At 44.5% G+C, this 20,767-nt stretch overlaps 1 long non-coding RNA gene across 3 annotated transcripts; it reads right to left on the reverse strand.

Moving 5' to 3' along the window:
• Positions 1-4,272: 4,272 nt before the first annotated feature.
• Positions 4,273-20,033, reverse strand: LOC122464707. 3 transcript variants are annotated; one of them, XR_006288986.1, is made up of 6 exons: positions 19,803-20,033; positions 15,236-15,432; positions 12,996-13,126; positions 8,227-8,379; positions 6,756-6,880; positions 4,303-4,625 (listed from the first exon to the last, which is right to left on the reverse strand). It is a non-coding gene; the product is annotated as an uncharacterized LOC122464707 (long non-coding RNA). The 3 variants fall into 3 exon arrangements; XR_006288987.1 differs by lacking the exons at positions 15,236-15,432; positions 19,803-20,033 and adding an exon at positions 14,716-14,833 and having other exon boundaries at positions 4,273-4,625; positions 6,756-6,823; XR_006288985.1 differs by lacking the exons at positions 15,236-15,432; positions 19,803-20,033 and adding an exon at positions 14,716-14,833 and having other exon boundaries at positions 6,756-8,379.
• Between the last annotated feature and the right edge of the window lie 734 nt (positions 20,034-20,767).

Genomic DNA, 20,767 nt, shown 5'->3' on the forward strand with positions numbered 1-20,767 from the left:
GTAAAACAGCTTTGTTAATGGCTTCCTTCTCACGAAAACATGATTGCATTAAAAAAAGAAAAGCGTGGTGTAGTATTACTGTATCCAGAAGTGGATTAAGGTCTGGTGGGGCCCTGGGCCAAAACAAGTGGAGGGCCTCTCCCCACCCCTTCTGCCTGAAACCTTGCCCCATTCCGCTCCTTCCACCTGCAGCCCCGTCCACAGCCCCACCCCATTTTGCCCCTTACCCCTGAGGTCCCACCCCATTCCACCCATGGTCCCGCCCCATTCTGCCCACCCACTGCAGCACTGCAACCCGCTCCTTCCTGCCCCCACCCTCGCATCAGTCCTGGGGCCGCAGTGGGGAGTGATAGCTCCTCCAATCTCGGGGCCACAGCCGGCGTTTGGGCACTAGGGCTTCCCCTGCTGCCCAGCACTCCTGCCGGGGAGCAGGGTCAGAGCGCGGGGGCTAATCCGCCACTGATGTATCATTGGGTATTATTAAAACATACAGTTTTGTAGTGATGGCATATGTTGCAGCATATTATTCTTTGATGGGTTTCAGAGTAGCAGCCGTGTTAGTTATTCTTGTGCAGATTGTGATTTTCTACCACATATGGCAATGTGTGTGTGTGTAAGAAGATATGCACGTTATTTACAGCATGTTTTAGACAGAAAATGATCAGGTAAGTAATGACCATAAACATGCTGTAAGACCGAATTAATTTTGCTTATGGCTATGCTCATGTATTTTGAATCTTCCCTCTGTTGGAGCTTGTTCTTTATGTCATCGTGTACAATACCCTTCAGGACAGATCACAGTGGTAGCTGTTTTTTTACATTTTACAGTATTTCATTGGCTAAGATGGAAAGAAAACAGTGTCTCTTATATAGTACATGCATAGTATTAATGCTGCTGTTTGGTGAGCCATAGGAAAACAGAAATTGTCAAAATGGGACAGACCAACGGCCCATCTAGTTCACTCTGATATCGCTAACCGTGGACTAGATGAGTTCAGAGGAAGGTATAACTCCACTGAGACAGTGATACTAAATAGGCGGCCCACAGGCCAAATGTGGCCCACCAGCTCGCCTTAAAAAAATGTTTATCATTAAAGTCACAGACAGTGATGCACTGCCTATCATTTGCCTTTGACTTCTTTAGTAAGTAACTTACGGGCAGTGCTTAATTTGTAATGAAAGAGGTGCCAAGGCTCAGCCCAAGCAAGCCCTGGAACAAATGAAGCACTGACTGGGCAGCCAGAGAGTGGCAGCTGCTGCCACCCAGCTCTGCCGCCAGCAGCAGCAGCAGGGCAGAAGTAAGGGGGGCCTGGTATGGTGTGTTGCCACCCTTACTTCTGCCCCGCTGCTGTTGCTAGTGGTAGCACTGCCTTCACAGCTGGGCGGCCGGAGAGCGGCAGCTGCTGGCCAGGAGCCCAGAAGTGTCAAGCCTAGAGGTGCCAGGGCTCAGCTGACATTGGAAAGAGCTAGAGCCAGAAGGTGGAGGAATAGGAATCAGTACCAAAATTGCCAGAGGGCTTCAACAATAATTTGTCTGGTTCTAGACACAGACGGTCCAAAAGCATGTAATGTGTGGCTGATTGGGCCATTTTGGTGATGTCAGAGTTGTGCACCAGCTCCTCAGAATGCACAACTGGGACCTCTCATCAGCAAGAGAAAAAGCCCCATGCGCTTTATGGTTAAATGAGTAAAAAGTTATGTAAGCAGTGTCAGGATGAGCTCCACCCTGACATCTGGTGGTGAGGTGTGGCAAGTTGTGGAAAAAAAACTTCAGGGGCCGATCTCATTTGCATAGGCACACCCACCCCGCCTAGACTGAGGCCATAGCTGCCCAAATGGTCACTTCGGCTGCTGTGGGATCCCCAGTGTCTCTGTTATTGGGGCAGGAAGAATAAATTGTTATTACCCTGATTAGGGGAACTGTGCTTGGAACTGTACTTGGCCTTTTGCTATGATGGAGGGACTCACCATCAACTAAGTAGCACTCGCTAGGCAAGGGTCATGGGTTCCAAAACTGTGTGAATGGAGAGAGACTTGAGACAGGTATTAGTACCTGGTGGTGTGGGCCCCTTTGTGAGGGCCTGAAGCACCAATTGCACCTCTGTCTATCTCCACTGTGGAATGTCAGAGCTAATTTTGGGTCTATTAAGAGTCTTGCTACAGGTACTGTGCTGCATTCACTTTGGCCTTATGGTGCACCAGCACTAAGGCCCCCACTACTATGAGCTGAAATCACTAAGAGCTGAAATCACTGAGCACTGTGTCAAGTAGTGGGGAGCCGGAAGATCTAGAGTGCAGTGGTGCTGTTCGTGAGACGGTGAGCTGTGCAGAGCGGAGCCGTTCGTGAGACAGCGAGCTGAGCAGAGCTGTTTGTGAGACAGCGAGCTGTGCCGAGCAGAGCCGGTCGTGGTGGAGCGGAGCCGTTCATGAGACAGCGGCGTGTTCGTGAGACGGCGAGCTGAGCAGAGCTGTTCGTGAGACGGCAGCTGTGCAGAGCGGAGCCGTTCGTGAGACAGCGAGCTGAGCAGAGCTGTTCGTGAGACAGCGAGCTGTGCAGAGCGGAGCCGGTCGTGGTGGAGCGGAGCCGTTCATGAGACAGCGGCGTGTTCGTGAGACGGCGAGCTGAGCAGAGCTGTTCGTGAGACAGCAGCTGTGCAGAGCGGAGCCGTTCGTGAGACAGCGAGCTGAGCAGAGCCATTCGTGAGACAGCGAGCTGTGCAGAGCGGAGCCGGTCGTGAGACAGCGAGCTGAGCAGAGCGGAGCCGGTCGTGAGACAGCGAGCTGAGCAGAGCGGAGCCGGTCGTGAGACAGCGAGCTGAGCGGAGCCGGTCGTGAGACGGCAGCTGTGCAGAGCGGAGCCGTTCGTGAGACAGCGAGCTGTGCAGAGCAGAGCCGGTCGTGGTGGAGCGGAGCCGTTCATGAGACAGCGGCGTGTTCGTGAGACGGCGAGCTGTGCAGAGCGGAGCCGGTTGTGGTGGAGCGGAGCCGTTCGTGAGACAGCGTAGCAGAGCAGAGCCCTGTGGGGCAGTCAGCTTCAGGACACGTAAGGTGCCCCTTACCCCTTTCCCCCACACACAGGCCCATTTTAGCCAGACTGGGGGAGTAACACTATGCAGATGAACTTTTGAACTCTGGGGCTGGACCTTTTGGACTTTGGGTGATTTGTGGATTGCTAGACTCAAGAGACGTTTGGGTGCTGGGACTCAAGAACCCGAGGGAAAGGGGCATGCCCCAATTTGCTTGGGGTGGTTTTTTTTGCTCATGGGTTGTGTTATGAATCCTGTTGGTGGTGTTTCCCCAACATAATGCCACATTGTTTCTCTCTGTTATTAAAAGGCTTTTTGCTACACTCAGACTATGTGCTCGCGAGAGGGGAAGTATTGCCTCTTGGAGGCGCCCAGGGGGGTGGTATATATTTGTCCCAGGTCACTGGGTGGGGGCTCGAGCCGGTTTGCATTGTGTTATTGGAATGGATCCCCTAGATATTGAACCCGGCCCTTGTTGCTGCCAGCTCTGATGGGCAGAAGGGTTACAGTTAAAAAGCAAATGGGGGAGAGGAGGAAGAATCTCTCACTGTAACAGAGAGATTTACATGAGTACTGCCAGCTCTAAGCATTCAAAAATCATGAGTCAGGCCCCCCAAACCATGAGATTGCTTTTAATTTTTCTTTTTTTTTAGAGCCAATAACTGTAGGGTCTCTTTACTTCCCTTCTGCTGGCTTACATTTTTCTGTTTTTCTCCACAACCACAAGGGCTAGAAATTTCCTTTTTTGTTGTTGTTTAAATGAAAGCTGAGATTCCCACACACTCACATGGCTCCAGGAACTGGGTTATTAGAAAAACACCAGCTATAACAAGACTCACAATGAAATCACAAATGTTCATAAATGCATATATTCATAGACTCTAAGGCCAGAAGGGCCATAGTGATTTTCTAGTCTGACCTCCTGTATTAACACAGGCCATAGGATTTCTCCAGAATAATTCCTATATGGACTATAGCATAGCTTCTAGAAAAACATTAAATCTTCATTTAAAAGTTTCCAGTGAGAGAGACCCTTGATAACGTGTTCCAGTGGTTAGTCACCCTCACTGTTAAAAATGTACACTTTATTTCCAGTCTGAATTTATCTGGGTCCAACTTCCAGACATTCAGAGTGGATAAAAATCTATGATTTAAAAAACAGATAATAAAAGGATTTTTAATTTAAATTAGATTGTTTTTATTTAAATTGGATTTTTAATTTTAGATTACATGCAGGTTTATTTTTAAAATAAACCTATTTGAAATTACGGCAATCTAAGTTAAGGCCTAAATTTATAATCTATTAAAAACATTTAAATTAAATTTAAAAAATATTAAACAGTACATATTGTCTGCCAAGTTTTGAAGGAAGTCAAATCATTGAACTGGTGGAAGTCACTGGCTAAGCACCTGCAACCAGAGTTTGTTGAATGGCTAAACGAACTTTTGATAGCAGCCGTCTCTTCTGCAGGTGCTGAGAGAATTATTTTCTTCATTTCAGTTTTATTCAACTAGTTCAGTTAAATGGCCAGTTCACTCAAAGTTAAGAAACCAATTGGTATTTGAAAAAAGCAGGAAAGCTTGTTTTCTTCTTCCAATCTATGAATCAAAATTAGGTGAAAGAGGATGAGATCTACTAGTTCTATAATCTTGAAGGACATGGTGACCAGAAACAAACAGTCCAATTCACTAACTACACATACTTCCTCAGTTTAACAAATCAATTAGTTTTAAATGTAAAACATGTTTTGATAAACCTTTATAAACTTTTCTCTTCTGTATCCAGCACATTTAGGGGTTTTGCATGGGCTTCTTCTCTCCTTCCTTTTCCATTCCTTCCCTTTCCCCAGCTTAGGTGCTTCCAGGCAATGATGAGCTCAGTGGCTGAGCTGCAGAGGGAAGCATTGGTTTCCTATGAGGCTCCACTGCTGGTGTTCCTTCTGCCGCAGTGCTTCTAAGGCAAACTAAGGCCTCCTCCTGCACCTCAGCAGCATCAGGAAGCCGCCAGCCTGCTTTTTAATTAAGCGCCACTATGTGGAAGGAGGGGAAGGCAGAAGAAGGAGAAAGGTGGAGGGAGCCCTGGGGAAGGGGAAGTGGAGAAAGGAGAACTGTTAAGGGAGAAAGGGTAAGGGTTACACAGTTTTCAACTGCCCCCTTTTCCCATCATCCCAGATACTCTGTAGGCAGCTATTTACAGTCCTGTGGCCACACAGTTTTGTTTTCAGCAAATGAGTTGAAAATAGATTCTGGGCCACGGACTCCTGCTGGCCATGCAGCCAGACTCAGAGGAGAAGGGATCCATGTCGCCCAGGCGGCTGAAAAGTGATAAAGGATTAATATACTCTAAATAGTCAAGAAAGAGGGATGGTTAATAACCTTTACTCATAGCCTTCTGCTAGGAACTGTTCTGCCTAGGGAAAGTTATTGCTGTGTAAAACCTCCCACAGCTGGACTTTCAAAAGGCTTTTTCACATTAAATACAATATTAAAGATCCTGATTTTAATAGGATACAGCATGGCGTACATAAGTAGGCTACTGGTGCACTTCTTCGAGGGCTATGAGGTGCACACCTGTCACTGGAGTAATACATACCCTGTTGTGGCTTGTTGCTCTATTCCAAGCTTTTCCTACTAAAGACCATTCATTGGCAGGCTAAATGAATCTTTGGTTTACATTTCTTCTCACACCTCCAGTGTTTACCTCATTTGTTTCCACAGGCGCTGGAACAATTTGTATAGTGGGGGCGCTGAGAGCCCTTGAACCAAACTGTAAACCCTGTGTATGATGGAAACCACTTCAAGCCAGGGGGTGCAGCATCACCCCTAGTTCCAGCACCTATGTTTGTTTCTGTGGAATTTCTTCCCCCTCTATTTACACAAGTTAGAGCACATGAGTTCCCAGGAGATAAGAGGATGTCTCATGTCACATGTTTCCTTGAGTTAATCTTTTAGGAGCACACATTGTGATGCTCTCTCTGACTTTTTATTAGCTCCGAAGTGCGTTTTTTCCTTACCTCTACCTTAGTATACAGCTCGCCCCTCGAGGGTGAGCAGGAGTTAAAGATGGATAGTTGCCTGCAGCATTAGCCTATTGTGTTATGTTAAAGCACTGAGTGGTTTTCCATTCCTCTCTCTACAGTGTTTGCTCTCTACCTGCAGCTCCCAGTTATCAGGCCTGTTCACTTACTCTTGAACTCCAGATGTGGGAGGTTTGTAATTCTCACTAAGGGGATTAAGCCTAATGGAGCTGAACTTGCAGATACTAGGGAAGCCTCCCTGTGGATTTATGCTGCTGTGAAGTTCTGCCAAAAAGAGGGCTGTGTCCTATGCTAAATCCAGTAACTAGAATTGCCTCAGTATTTGCTTTCTAAAAAAGAAAAGGAGTACTAGTGGCACCTTAGAGACTAACCAATTTATTTGAGCATAAGCTTTCGTGAGCTACAGCCGATGAAGTGAGCTATAGCTCACGAAAGCTTATGCTCAAATAAATTGGTTAGTCTCTAAGGTGCCACTAGTACTCCTTTTCTTTTTGCGAATACAGACTAACACGGCTGCTACTCTGAAACCTTTGCTTTCTAAGTGGCTCTTTACCACAGTACCCAGCTCTGGTCCATTACAAGATGTTACTGCTTTTTGCACCTCATCCCTTCCTACAGCATTCAGCTCTTCACCTTACACTATGCCAACATCATACAGGAAGCCACCTCTAAGCCCCTTTTAAAAACTTACCTTACACATTTGACACTCCAATACTTCCAAATGCCAAAAGCCTGCTCTGCATCATCAGACTAGTTCTGCTGTTGGGAAGCATCGTTAAAATGGAAACTTTATTGACAGAGACAATAGCAACGTCACTGAAACAGAGACAAATACAATATTTCTAAACAGTTGACAACTCACAGATAAATCATTTTCTAAGGGTCAGAATCTCTCTTCCAGTCATCTCATGTAACTCAATGGACAGGTTCTCAGTTGTGCCTCTTAGGGTATATCTACACTTCAAGTTGGGTGTGTGTGTGTGAGAGAGAATCCAAACCCAAGGAGACATGCCCGGGCTAGCTCTATTTTTAGAGCATTAGCTGGATCAAAGTGTAGCTACAACAGCACAAGTGGTGGGAGGGGCTAGCCTCCCCAAGTACATACCTGTCCAAGACACTAGGCATGTGCTCCGGCAGTTAACCCCTCCCGCCACTCACCCCACCGTGGCTACACGCTATTTTCAGCATGCTAACTCAATCAGAACTAGCGCTGGAACAGCTCCTCGAGCTGGGAATCACACACATAGCTCAAAGTGTAGGCATGGCAGAGATCTTGCAACCCTTAGCAATGGCATAGCTGAGGTGACTTTTAAGACACCTTTGTGCCCTCTTCATTCTGGGCTCTTCCCGGGGCTGGAGAGGTCCCCAGCATAATTCTGACAGCCCAGGCAACCTGCCTAAGTTACGGCAGTCTCCCAGAGCTGCCCTATGGGCCACAGCCCTGCCCAGAGTCTGTGGAGCTGTATGTGCCGCAGCCCTAGCCCTGACACAATCCTCCTGCCTCCAGCTCTGCCACCATCATGTCCCCGACACCAGGGATTATGAGGGGGTCCTTGAAAGGCAACCTTACAGCTGTCTTCTGCAGTGCAGGCACCAAGGGAATTCTTTCCCAGCCAGATATGGGGCTTTTAGGGACCATTTATGCCACTCTGGCCATTTTATGTGATGTAAAGGAGCCAGAGCAGGGATGAGGATCACCCAGTGGGAAAACCAGGAGTAAGATACTGTTCAGCAAGAGTAAGGGTGGCAGAACTGGGCTATAAATAAGCCTGTATGCTGATATAGAAGCCAGTTATCCATCTCTCTAAGGCTTCGGTTCTCAACTATCCATGGAGCAATTGCTAGTGGTCTGTGAAGAGCTGGCTGGTGAATTTACATGAATTCTCTTTCTTATTTCCATCTGCTAAATTACATCACAAGAAGATAAAAATACATAAAAATCCTTCCTAATATTAATTTCCATGCAAGCAATTGCTTTAGTTGCCACAGGGATGTTATGTATTCATTAACAGGAATCGAGGTGGTCCATGCAACTGCAAATTGGAGGGAAAGTGTCCAAGAAAATCTCTGTTAAGATATTAACCATCCTATGAAAAAATAAGAGAACCTCTGATATAACCTTTAGTATCCTAGCCAAATTTTAAATTTATTTTCAAGCATACCTCCACGAGTCAGGGCTTTTATTTTTGTATAATAATGCTTTTAGTTGCTCAGATTCAGTGGTGCAGACATTTGTCCATGTGCATTGATCCATGGACTCCCATCTCATCTGTAAAAAGCTCTGAAGTTTGAAGCTGGGTCCCAGATTAAGTTATCTAAAACAGAAAATAAATTTTAGGCTCTAAGGAAAAAGAGAGAATCTATTTTAATTAAATTCTTAGGGTTCTCCTCTAAAACCCAGAAGAAAATGTGGGATACCTGATCAAAAAGAAATGCTTTTAAAGTATAATAGCACATTGTACCAAATTATTTCCTCCACACAGAATGAGGCTGAAATGTTTTTATTGGGGGTGGTTAATTTGGGGGAATTAAAAAGAAGCTTCTTATAAATCAGAACTATTAAATGAAATGAAAAACTACTCCTTCTCATTTAAATATAGCTCATTATGAATAATAATGCCTGTCTCATTGTACAGAAAATGCATTTCAATCCATGCACGGCATTGTGACAATTACTATGAACACTGAAGCACAAACATTCTGAGATCAGTGTAGCTGTAGCAGACAGAGGCACCTCCATTTGTATGTGAAGGAATGTTAAACGTACTTCTGGCTAAGGCAGATAAGGCAGTCAATTTAAGATGGGTTTTTAAGCAGCTCTAAGTACGATTAATCTTTTAAATGTAGATTTATATTAAGCTCAAGGTGCGGCAAACTCATAGAAAATTGCTATGACTTTGACGTGTAAGCTGTCATTTCTCATTTTGCTTCGGAGGCAGCAAATGATGGTAAGTGAAAATCAAAATGCTTACATAATTACACATTAAAAGGAAGTTATCATTTCTGATCTAATATCTAGGTTTGGCACAATTTGCTCTCTGCATGAAAGGGGCTCATCTTGTCAAGACGGGTTTTAGCATCTGGTCTATTAACATTCAGTTGGTGATGTTTATTTTCTGTTTTAAATTGTGATTCAATCTTCACAACACAGTGGGGAGGAAATGGGTAATTGTGGGTCCGCTCCTCTGAAAAATCAATCTGAGACACTAACTCTGAGGTAGGATTAATCAGAATTGCAAAAGGTGGTAGGGGAAAAAGATGAAATCCCTGACTGAGTCTACCATGGTGATGCTTAAAAGCAATCTTTTTTGTTAGGAATGTAGGAAAATTTTTAGGGAAATTTCAATGTCTGGTTACAATCGTAATGCAGAGATGATCATCATGGTAAAATACATATATGGATGATATCAAGTTACAATAACATTACATGTTATAACTGCATAATCTCAAAGTTACATTCTCCCCTTTTCCACATAAGGCAATCCAAACTAAACACAGCAATTACAAAGGTATGTTTTAAAGAGGAGGAACACTTGCCACTTGAACGAAAAGACAACAACAAAATGTGCTTTGAGATCTCTTAAACAGCCAGAAAGTCACACTAGAGAACACACTCAACAAATTTCATTACAGTCTCCTAATTAATACTAAGATATCCCTATGCCAAATAGGCTTTCAAATCACATAAACTTCTGAGAGCGGCTGCCACAGTATATCCTAATTATGAGGTTTGAAGATCTGGTGAAAAACACTGATTACCTCAAGCAGATTGTTACTCCAATGCACAATATTTGGCACCATAGGCTGTTTCCACAGTTAAAGTTTTCAGCAGAGTTGATTGCTCTCACCAATGCCACTTTAGGATATGTCTACACTGCAATTAAAAACCGACAGCTAGCCTGTGCCAGCTGACTTAGGCTTCCAGGCTAGGGCCAAGAGGCTGTTTAATTGCAGCGTAGATGTTCAGCCTCAGGCTGCAGCCCAAGCTCCAGAACTATGAGAGGTGGTAGGCCCAGATTTTCAAAGGTATGTAGTAGCCTAGAGATGCAGACAGGTGCCTTGTGATGTTTTCAAAAGTACCTAAGTAGAGATGATTGATTTTTTTTTTTTTTTAAAATGACTTTCTGGTAAAAATGCCCCTTTCACAAAACCAGAAGTCTAGGCCCACAAATTTTCCCCATGCCAACCTTCACCTAGGCTCACAAGCCAGAACAATCCAGATTTTAGCCCAAACCTAAAATGGGACCCAACCCCACTGTGACACTACATCCCATATTCATCATAGTAATATTATTATGATATGATTATGGCATAATTATGATGCCTTTTGTACAAGATGGGTCATGTAAGATGTTACTGGAAAAGTTATGATTTGCTGAATATGATTATCCTATTTGTATGCATGTATCATTTGTGTATCTGAAGTTATAAATATCGACTATGTATCTATATTTCAAATGTGGTTACACCTGGGTGACACCCACTAGGCAAAATGCTTCCAGCCCAGACAGCTGGTTGCGAACGGCCTATTCAGGGTAATGGGCCATTCAGAAAAACAGTAGGCCTTAGGAGAAGCTTACCCCCCACCTGGTGAGTCTTCCTGAGAATGCTCCAGACAGCCTATAAGTAATGGCTGTTATGACTCAGCAAGGCATGCAAGGACATGGGACCAGAGCACATGACACTGATCTCCATTTTGAGTAGCTGTATTTTTCCACAAACTGGGCTGGGAACATTTTTGAAACAAACGGTTCCCGCCCTATGGAAAACCTATATAAGACAGGGAGTGCCATCATCTGTGGTTCTTCACTTCCCCACAACTCAACACCTTAGAGAAGCTCCGAAAGAAAAGGACTTGGAATGGGGGTGGGGAGCCCAAGCTGCAAAGCAAGTGCAGCTTGTGCCTTGAGAATCTGCAAGCCTGCTTGTATCATCAGTCAGGGTAAGAAATGGCTAATTCATATCCAATCTTTCTAGTATTTTAGGCTTAGATTCCAATTTTATTTATTTACGAGGTAATCTGCTTTGATCTGTTTGCTATCACTTAAAATCTATCTTTTTGTAGTTAATAAACTTGGTTTTGCTTTATCTAAACCAGTGTGCCTTTGAGCACAGGTTAAAGTAAGTCGAGTGACTTACTGGTACGCTGGGGGCAGCACTGATCCCTGGAAGGGGTGGGGCCTAGGGTGGAAGGGGTGAGGCTGAGGGGGTCAGAGCTAGCCCCAGTCCACCCTGTAAGGTAAGTGTGTCCCCCCCCTTCTCCTCCTCCTTCCCCCCGCCCCCACTGGGGTAGCAGCAGCAGCCCAAGGCTCCGGGGGCTATTTAAAGGACCTGGGCTCTCCTGCTTCTACCACCCTGGTGCTTTAATTAGCTGCTGGAGCCCTGGGGAAGCGGCGGAGCTCCAGCAGCTATTTAAAGGACCGGGGTGGTAGAAGCAGGGGAGCCGCAAGCCCTTTCAATAGCCCCCAGAGCCCTGTGGTAGCGGGGGCTCCAGGGGCTATTTAAATGGCCAGGGCTCCAGCTGCCTCTGCTGCCCTGGTCCTTTAAATAGCCCCTGGAGTAGCAGGGGAGTAGTAGAAGCAGGGGAGCCTTGGGCCCTTTAAATAGCTGCCGGAGCCCCGCCGCTGATACCTCAGGGCTCCAGCAGTGAGGCTCTGGAGGCAATTTAAAGGGCCTGGGGCTCCAGCCACTGCTGGGAACCCCAGGCCCTTTAATTTGCCCCCTGGGGAAGGCGGGCTGCCCCAGTACGGTGCACCGGCTCTTGCTAGTACGCCATACAAGGGCGTACCGGCTTACTTTCGCCTCTGCCTCAGAGTGAAGTGTCTGGGGAAAAATCTCAGCTTGGTTAACACAAGCGTATTGTGCATATCCTTCCCACATTGAGGGGAAGGTGAATTTTATGAGTTTACTGCACAGGGATCTGTACAATGTGCAAGATGGTACAATTTTGGGTTTATACCCAGCAAGGATCCAGGGTGATGGACCTAGGAAATTGTCTGTTGTCACCTGCCCGTCTTTGAGTAAGGCACTTTGGTACCTCAGTTTGGGTGTGTGGCGCCACCTGCTGTCATGTTGAATGACCACAGGGCCTGAAGAGTCTGTGAGTCACCAACAGAGCAGCGTAGGAAAAGCCAGGCCAGCTGGGAGGTTAAAGGGGCGCAGGGGTTCCCATGGCTCCCAAACTGCACCCCAGGAGTGACAACCTGTCACACCCACCCTCATCTCTAACCCTCAAAATGGTCCATATCCTAACATGATCCAATGAACTGTCACCAAAACTAACCCTAGTTTGATTTCACAATTCAGCTGCAACATTTACCCGAGTCCAACTCCACAAGCCGGTGCCAAACCTAATCCTAACCCCAGGCCACAAACTGGCACCAATACTATCTGTAACTTGAACCTATGACCTACTATTAAACCTAACCCTTGAGCCTTGACTACGGTGAGTACTGGGTTCAGCCTGTGGGCTCAAGCTCAGGCTGGCATAGGGTAAATTCAGTCTCAGGCTCAGATAGAAGCTGGTGTGAGTTCATAGACTCAGTTTAGGCTAAGGAATGGGCGTGTGGTGGAACTGGATGTGAATCAGGTTAGGAATGGATACAGCTGCAAGTTTGGGCCAGGTATGGTATGGAGCAATTTCTTGGGCTGGTGTAGAGGTGATGGTTGTTGCACACTCCCAGGCTAGGGTAAGTTCTCAGAGTGGCTTGGGGGTTCTAACTAGGAGCTGGCCTAGATGAGAAGCAACAACCTGGATCTGAAATAGTTTTAACGACTGCATGTATGAGCAGGAAATACAAGATATATAATACTTGCCTCCATTTGGAACTTCATATTTTTAATTTCTTTAATCAAAAATTCTATAAAGCTTATGCAGGGAGTGTGCTGTGACCACTGCTTACCCCACTGATCATGACCATTTCATTGTTACCTTGTGCTTTCCTCCACCACCATCTGGTTTTCTTAGATTGCAACGCTCTTCGCTGCAAGGACCATCTTTTTGTTCTGTATTTCTACAGAGCTGAGCACAATAGAGCCCTCTTCCACGACTGGGGGATACCACTATATATATAAATAAATAAAATAAATATTAGTCACGCAGCCCAGCAAGAAAATACAGCTGACTAATATGTATTGCACTATTTTTTGCATAAGCAAGTTCCATTCTATAACATTTTCACATACACTGTGTTCTGAACCAGTAGAACAAAGTAAGGAATATTTATAATTTACATTAGTAACTTGTATTAATATATCTGTGCATTATTTATTAATAGATTATTACATAATAAAACTGAGCAACCAGACTTGACATAGTTTGAATTATGGTGTAATAATTCAGAGTTTGTGAATTACCACGTGTAACGCAGTCATTGGTTTCTGAACCCAAAGGCCTCAAAGGAGTACCACAAATCCAGGTGACATCCCTACATGATAGATTTTGCTGTTAGATTTCTAATTTAGATGAAAGCCATGTAAAAATTCATGTAGCAGACAGCTACCTGTTGGTATCCTATCTAATCAGCTTTACACACAATATATTCCAGCTACTGTAAAATTGACATCATTTTGGTTTACAAAATGGTCTTGAGATCAACATGTTTCAGATAGTTGCATATGACGATTTTCAGGGTTTGGACTAAATCATTCACTTTGTGTCAAATCATATCTCCTTTCGCCGATTTGCTGTTGTACACATGGAAGGCATATATCAGAGATATGGACTGTGGCAGAATAATAGCCCTTATTACAGTGCTTAAATTGTTCCTATTTCTGGATATACATGGGCAGAACTGAAGACAGATTTGTCAAAGAGAATGAAATTGTAGAATTTTCACTGGGTTTAATTTTTAGAAATCACACAAATTTAAAAGGACTTGCAGCATATCTCTGGAATACTATGATCACATTCAAGAACCAGTAAAAGTTATAATAATTTTGTCAAATGATTTAGTTATTCACAGATGAGAATTAATATATTTGCATCTCATTTCTATCAGTAATTCCCATGTTAGAATTCATAGAGATGGATGCATTCAACAGTTCTCTGTTAAACATCCAAACTGATAGAAAGCCCATAGAAGAATGATTAAAAAAAGCAAACCAGTGCATTCTCAGAGGTATAATGGACAAATGTAATGTTTGAGGTATACTAAATCCCAGCAATAGATCCTAAGAGATAATAAATAGGTATTCCTAAAATCATAAGATGGTTGTATGCCACTGAAAGGATATCACTTTTACTATATATTGTGACAAAGCTCTGTCCTTGCCTCCGTGGGTCCTGCGATTCCTGGCGGATTTCGCTAGCCTCAGAGGCTCACTGTGACCCTCCACGTAACCCTTCTTTCTCTAGAGACAAGGGTCACAGTCTACTGAGCCATTTTCATCATAAGCCAGCAAAAGAGGTGAGGAGAAGTTATCCTTCCTTGTACAGTCTCTGTTGCCTCCCAGTCTCAGTGATTAATCAGGGGGCAAACGTGAGGGGGAAGAGGGAGAGCCCGGGCCCACCCTCTACTCCGGGCTCCAGCCCAGGGACCCTAATAGTATCAGCTATGGTAGCTGACCTTTTAGAAACATGACATGGACAATTCCCTGGGCTACTTCCCCCACAGCAGCCCTCACTTCCTCAAGCTCCACTTCACCCTTACCTCAGGGCCTCCTTCCTTGTGCCTGATATGTTGTGTACTACTTAGCCTCCCAACAGCACAACTTCCTTCCACAGCTCCTGACATGCACACCCACCTGACTGACTGGGAGGCTTTTAACTAGTTTCAGCCAGCCCCTGATTGGCTTCAGGTGTCCCAATCAACCTAGCATTCTCCCTGCCTTCTGGAAAGTTCTTAATTGGCCCCAGGTATCTTAATTGACCTGGAGCAGCTTCCATTTCACTTAACCTGGTACCAGGGATTTGTTTAGCCTGGAGCTCATATATCTATCTCCCACTACTTTCTATAGCCATCTGGCCTTGCCCCGTCACAATATTTAGACACTGAGGGGCTAATCACTGCTTTAACCCTTTTAATACTTACACATCATAGCATTAAAACAAAGGCCTTGATCAAATAAAATCAGCGCTTTCAACAATATGCCCCATATAGCAGCAGCCCATAATCCAACCCATTTAGAACTTAACATTGTCTATGAAAATGGGGACATATAGGAACCCACCTTTCCTTTTGTTTGATGCCCCACATCTCCTGTACCTCTGTTCACCAAGTGGTAGCTACAGCCCTTGATAAAATGCTGAGCAAATCAGAAAATTCAGAATTTATGGGAAATAAAACCAGGGATTTTCGCAGGTGCTGTCACTTTTTAGTGGGTGTGTGGTTTTCTTTCTTCTCCCAGTTGTACCACTTCCTGGCAACCTAGAGGAATGAAGACATATCTCGCTGCTCTGGTCCATTTGTTTAGTGTTACCTGTGCTGTCTCACATGTATTAGGCACATGGCGAGAGCTCCTGTAACCAATTCTCCACAGAGCAAGAAGATCTTCATTCAAACTGATAGACTCCACCAGAACCTCACGTGGTGCTTCATAGAGACGGATGAGACTAAAATCACAGGTTGAGCAACATAAATGTAATGTAGCCACTCACGGCTATTTAGTGAGCCAATAGAAACCTACTAATATCCCTTCCTAGTAAAAGAAAGAAGGAACTACTGAAGTTTTTACTAGTAATCTAAAAAAAGAGAGACAACAGATTTGCAGGATGATACCAGTACATCAAATTCTAGATATTTGGTTAATTTAGTTCCAATATTGGTCAATTGCCATCTTTTTTTGTTTTAATTGGGAGTTACAGTCTGAGGTCAAGGGTGGTTTAGAGGATAAGCTTACCTATATAGTTCCAATTGATACCACCATAAATTTGCCCTTACATTTTAATATCTTGTTGTTGTTGTTGTTGTTGTTACAGTTTTGCTTCACTGGTATCAAGTCAGTTTGGGTATGGAACAGTATGCAAATTCTGCAGATGGTCTGCCATTAAGAGAGCAGTTGCTTGCAACAGAAAAGCCAATTCCAATTGCAATATTTAGTAATAATTTTAATACTGTTTAAGATACCAAATCATTAGCAAAAAATGTGGGTATTACAAATACATTTCCATTTCCAAATAAAATAATTTAAAAACCATTTCTTTTTCTCTTACATACCAAGAATTTAGCTAAAGATTACATAATCTCCTCTGTAATCACTGATGCTATTGCAAACACCTAAAACAGTACATGCAGTACATTCCCTGCAGCATCATCTTTACTTATGTGATAGATGGGGCTAAGGACCAAGGCAACAGTAAATGAGGGGCAACGTGCACTCGTCAACAGGGAGATAGATTAAGGATTTTTCATGAAATCTTTTCATTTTCATTTCAATTTGGCATAGATGTGTTTCATACAGCTCCCTGGATATGCTCTGATTAATACAACACAGTATCCAATGCATTCTCTGTTGCTGATGTTTTGACCATTAGCCAAATGTAGTGCCAGGACCACAGGCAGTCTTCAGTGGCTGTAGGCATGTTCTTTTTGGTTTTATTTTCTTCCCTTATAGGGATTGTGCCAAAAAAGTGATGGGTGAGTGTAACATCTTAAAACAAGGATTATAATTGGCTACCTGTTTTTAAAAAGTAGGAGTAGTAAATGTTCAAGTTATTAAAGCCAGAATTAAAATCTAACATCAGGCTACATAACCTTAATCAGGGATTGTACAACAGTGTTTAAGATTTCTTTGTACAGTCATTACAAGCAAGAAACACAGCAATGTAAGCGAGACCATTCACATCAACTCAGGGCTTTCTTATTTAATATCATTAACTTCCATTATGCAAATGCAAGACTTGTAACTGAAAAGGCAATAATTTAATTGTAACAAAATAATTGATCGAGCTGCCTATTACATAAACACTGTTGATAACGTAGATCAATGACATATTTCAAAATGAAAACAAATTTGAAATGATTAAGCCCATATCTACAGTAGTCAGTGAGACAGACCCAAAACACAATGCAGAAGAGAATCAAGCCCACTCATCCAACCCTACCAGTAAATTAGGCTCCTATAGTGACTGCATATAACTGAGGGGAAAGCAGGTGTAAACTGTGGTCCCAGAATGAAACAATGGAGGAAAACCTAAGGATCTTAGAAAATAAGTGCTGAGAAGGGGCCAGGCATGATTGTTTCAGGAGCTGCCACTTCATTGTGGTGCAGGCACATTCTATCCCCACCTGACAGGAATGTCTATGGGATGAGCTCCCTTAACTCCATCACAACCAACACTACTAACACAGCAGCAGCAGGACTGGGTCTAGCAGCTGCTGTTCCACTACAGCTCTGGGCCACCCCAGCTGTAACAAAGATGTGACTCATTAGAGAGCCTGGTTTTTATTTCCTGTCCCTTGTCACATGACTGAGGTCAGTCCCCACTGATTCCTGTAGCTGCTGTTTCCTCCCACCCCTTTGTATTAAAACCAAATGTAAATAAAACATAGCAGCCAAAAATCACCCCACATTAATAAAACACACAAATAGAGATGTGTAGGAGGGAGTCCAAGGGAGATGACTTGACAAATTAGACAGACTGGTGGCTTTTGGACATCACAAATTAAAGAGAGAGAAAAATCAAGTATTCAGCTACAGAACTGGACTGTCTGGCTATAGTATATGTCCACAATGCCTATTGTCCATGTATACTAGGTACGGAATTCATCATGTCCACAGACAACTATGTCCTGCAGTGGCTTCTTAAGAATCACAACCCCAAAGAATGCCTGTGGAGATGGATTCACAAACTGTTTGAATATACATTTCTACTATAAACCTGGTCCCAGCCCTTCAAGGTCTCCAAGATGCTGGGAGAACATGGGGGTTGAACATGGCAGAAGACCAAGGTCCAGAACCTTGGAGCTGGGTCACCAAAACTCTCAGTGCAGGTGGGGTTGAGTACTGTGGAAAACACTGATGAGTTCATCCACCTAGGCTGCAAGCAGAATTCAAATGGTCTCAACAATCTGGATATTCTTTGACAAGCCGGTCTCACTGCCTCCTGCATGTAGGCCATTTCTCTCTTACGGATACAAAAATCTTTTTGTGTTGGGACAAAATTCAGGATCTATCATACCTGTGTGGTACCTGTATTGCTATATGGTCAGAAACCTGGACTTTCTTACAGGCTGATTTGGAGTGGCTAGATGCATTACCTTTGTGCTGTCAGTACCAAATTTTGATCATAAAGTGGTTTGACTTTGTGCAAAATGTCACACTCTTTCAAGGATCTGGCCATCCTTCCAGTCACTCATTGTATTCAACAGCAGTGCTGCATGCTCTTCAGTCATGTCGCCAGGATGGACAAAAGCACACCGTGCTCACAACTCTCCATCCATGTGTGAAGGAGTATACACGCTGACTCTACGTGGTGCCACCTCCAGGGCCACCCCAGAGATACATGGAATCACAGGATTAAGTCAGATCTGGGAACTTCAGTACACAATACCTGGCACAACGCCGTCAACTCTGGCTGTTGCAACATTCCTTAGTGGACTGTGTATGGTTGATGCACAAAGCGTTAAAAAGTCCCCAGGTAAACACCTGACCAATGGGAAGGCTAGAACTTTTTAATATGGGAAACAGACTTTCCCTTTGTCTCTCTGTTGTTCTCTCTGGGCTGAAGAGACGGGGGCAGCTGGAATGCTGTGTAAAGTTTGAACCAAGTATGAAAATGCATCGTCCATACCTAGAAGGCTTCATTGGGACAGGGAATGTTTAGGGTTATTTCTTTTATTTTCTGTAAGGCTTGTAAACTCCTCTGTGCTAACCCCAGATGCTTTTGTTTGCTTGTAAACTTTAAGCTGAACCCCCAAGAAAGCTATTTTGGGGGCTTAATTTTTGGAATTGCTCTTTTAAAATCTAGCAAAAGCCTAAATTCCAGACGTAGTTTCTTTCTTTTTAGTTTTAATAAAATTTACCTTTTTGAAACCCATCAGGTTCTTAGTGTCTTAAGAGGTCTGTGCATATGTTTTTCAATTAGCCAGTGGCAACAGCTGGGTTTCCCTTTTGTTTTTTTTTCTCGGCTTCCCCAAGGGAGGGGAGGAAAAGCCGAGGGGCCTCAGAGAAAACTTCCCAAGTGAGTTTTTCCAGTATTTGCAAGAGGCAGGCTTTCACTTGGGTGGTGGCAGCGTTTATCAAGCCAAGGTCAGAGAAAAGCTGTAACCTTGGGAGTTTAATACAAGCCTGGAGTGGCCAGTATTAATTTTTTTAATCCTTGCGGGCCCCCACCTTCTGCACTCGAAGTGCCAGAGTGGGGAATCAGCCAACCCCAGAAGTTCAAAAATCATGAGTCAGACACCCTAAAACTCAAGATTGGACTCCAAATTGTGAGGTTTTTTTTAAACATTGTTGTGCTTTTTTTGGTCTGTCTGTTGCTCCCCAGGCCCATCCCCAGTATGTCTCTGTGACAATTAGTGTTGCCAACTCTTCCAAATTGATAGACAAAGGTGAATTTGGTCCCTGCTTCAGGAGCTCTCGCTGGCTGCTTGATGGTGCAGAGCTTCCAGCTTCTTCCCAGGCGCCAAATTCTAGTTCATTAATTTTGTCTGCTCCTCATCCCCATATCAGTTTTGCCCCCAAATCAATTCTGCCCTCATCCCTTAATTATGCACCCCCACATCAGCTCCGCCACTACCCCTCACATCAGTTATGCAACCCCCAGTCCCCACATCTGCCTGTCCCCCCAGCTCACCTCTGCTCTTCCCGCAGCTCCAGAGGTCAGGGGTGGGTGGGTCTCCTCTGCCCCGGTGTTGCAAGGGTGGAGAAGGAAGGAGCAGAAAGCAGATTGAGCCATTTGCACAGGAGGGGAAGGAGCAGAGCTGCTCTTAGCTGTTGGACTCTTTTTGCTTCTGCCTTCCCTCCTGGGAGAATGATGTAGGCTACTCCCTCTCCCACCCAAAAACTCCTCCCTACTGATGAGGGGAAGGAGAGCTCAGCCTGCCTCCTACAGCAGCTCTGATTGGCTGCTCTACCTCAAGGAAGGGTGCCAATCAAAGCGAGTTGGCCGGGGGGCTGTTGCCCCAGGTAGGACTGAGATTTGAGAGAGGGCTGGAGTCATCACCATTGGCAGACTGGCTGCAGCACTGGCCAAAATCATGTTGCAACACGAATTAGGGATTAGGGAGAAGGTGAGCTGCCTTTTTGGAGTGGAAGACTGGGGTGGGTGGAGGAATAAATTAATTGTTGCACAGGAGACTCCTGGAGTCTGCAGAGAATGGGGTGGGGGGGTTGGGGTTTTTAGTAGATTGTGTGTGTGTATAATTTTCCTTTTACAAATAGGATCTACAGGATATATATGATCTGCCTTATTTTGGAAACCCTCTCTTTGGATCAATCAGAGTTGGGCAGACGTATATTTTGGAGATTTTGCCTGAAAAGGTAGACATGCAATATAATAACTGGCCTGTCACTTATGTGGTTCACTCTGCAGGGGTAGGCAGAAGTTCACTGTGAAGGAGACAGAGGTGAAGCAAGGGAAGTTATTGAGACTCAACAGGGTAGGGAGCCAACTAAGGCTACGAAGGGGGCCCCAGCAGTTTCTGTTTGTTCCCTGGCCTGATCCTGGATGTTGCGTCAGCCCCTCAAGCTGCCTCCACCCTCCCATCCTCATGCGCATGCATGAGTTTCTGCATAAATGCTCCCTATTTGTGCTGCTCC

The sequence above is a fragment of the Chelonia mydas genome, chromosome 2 (genome assembly GCF_015237465.2).
Source record: "Chelonia mydas isolate rCheMyd1 chromosome 2, rCheMyd1.pri.v2, whole genome shotgun sequence".
NCBI lineage: Eukaryota > Metazoa > Chordata > Testudines > Cheloniidae > Chelonia > Chelonia mydas.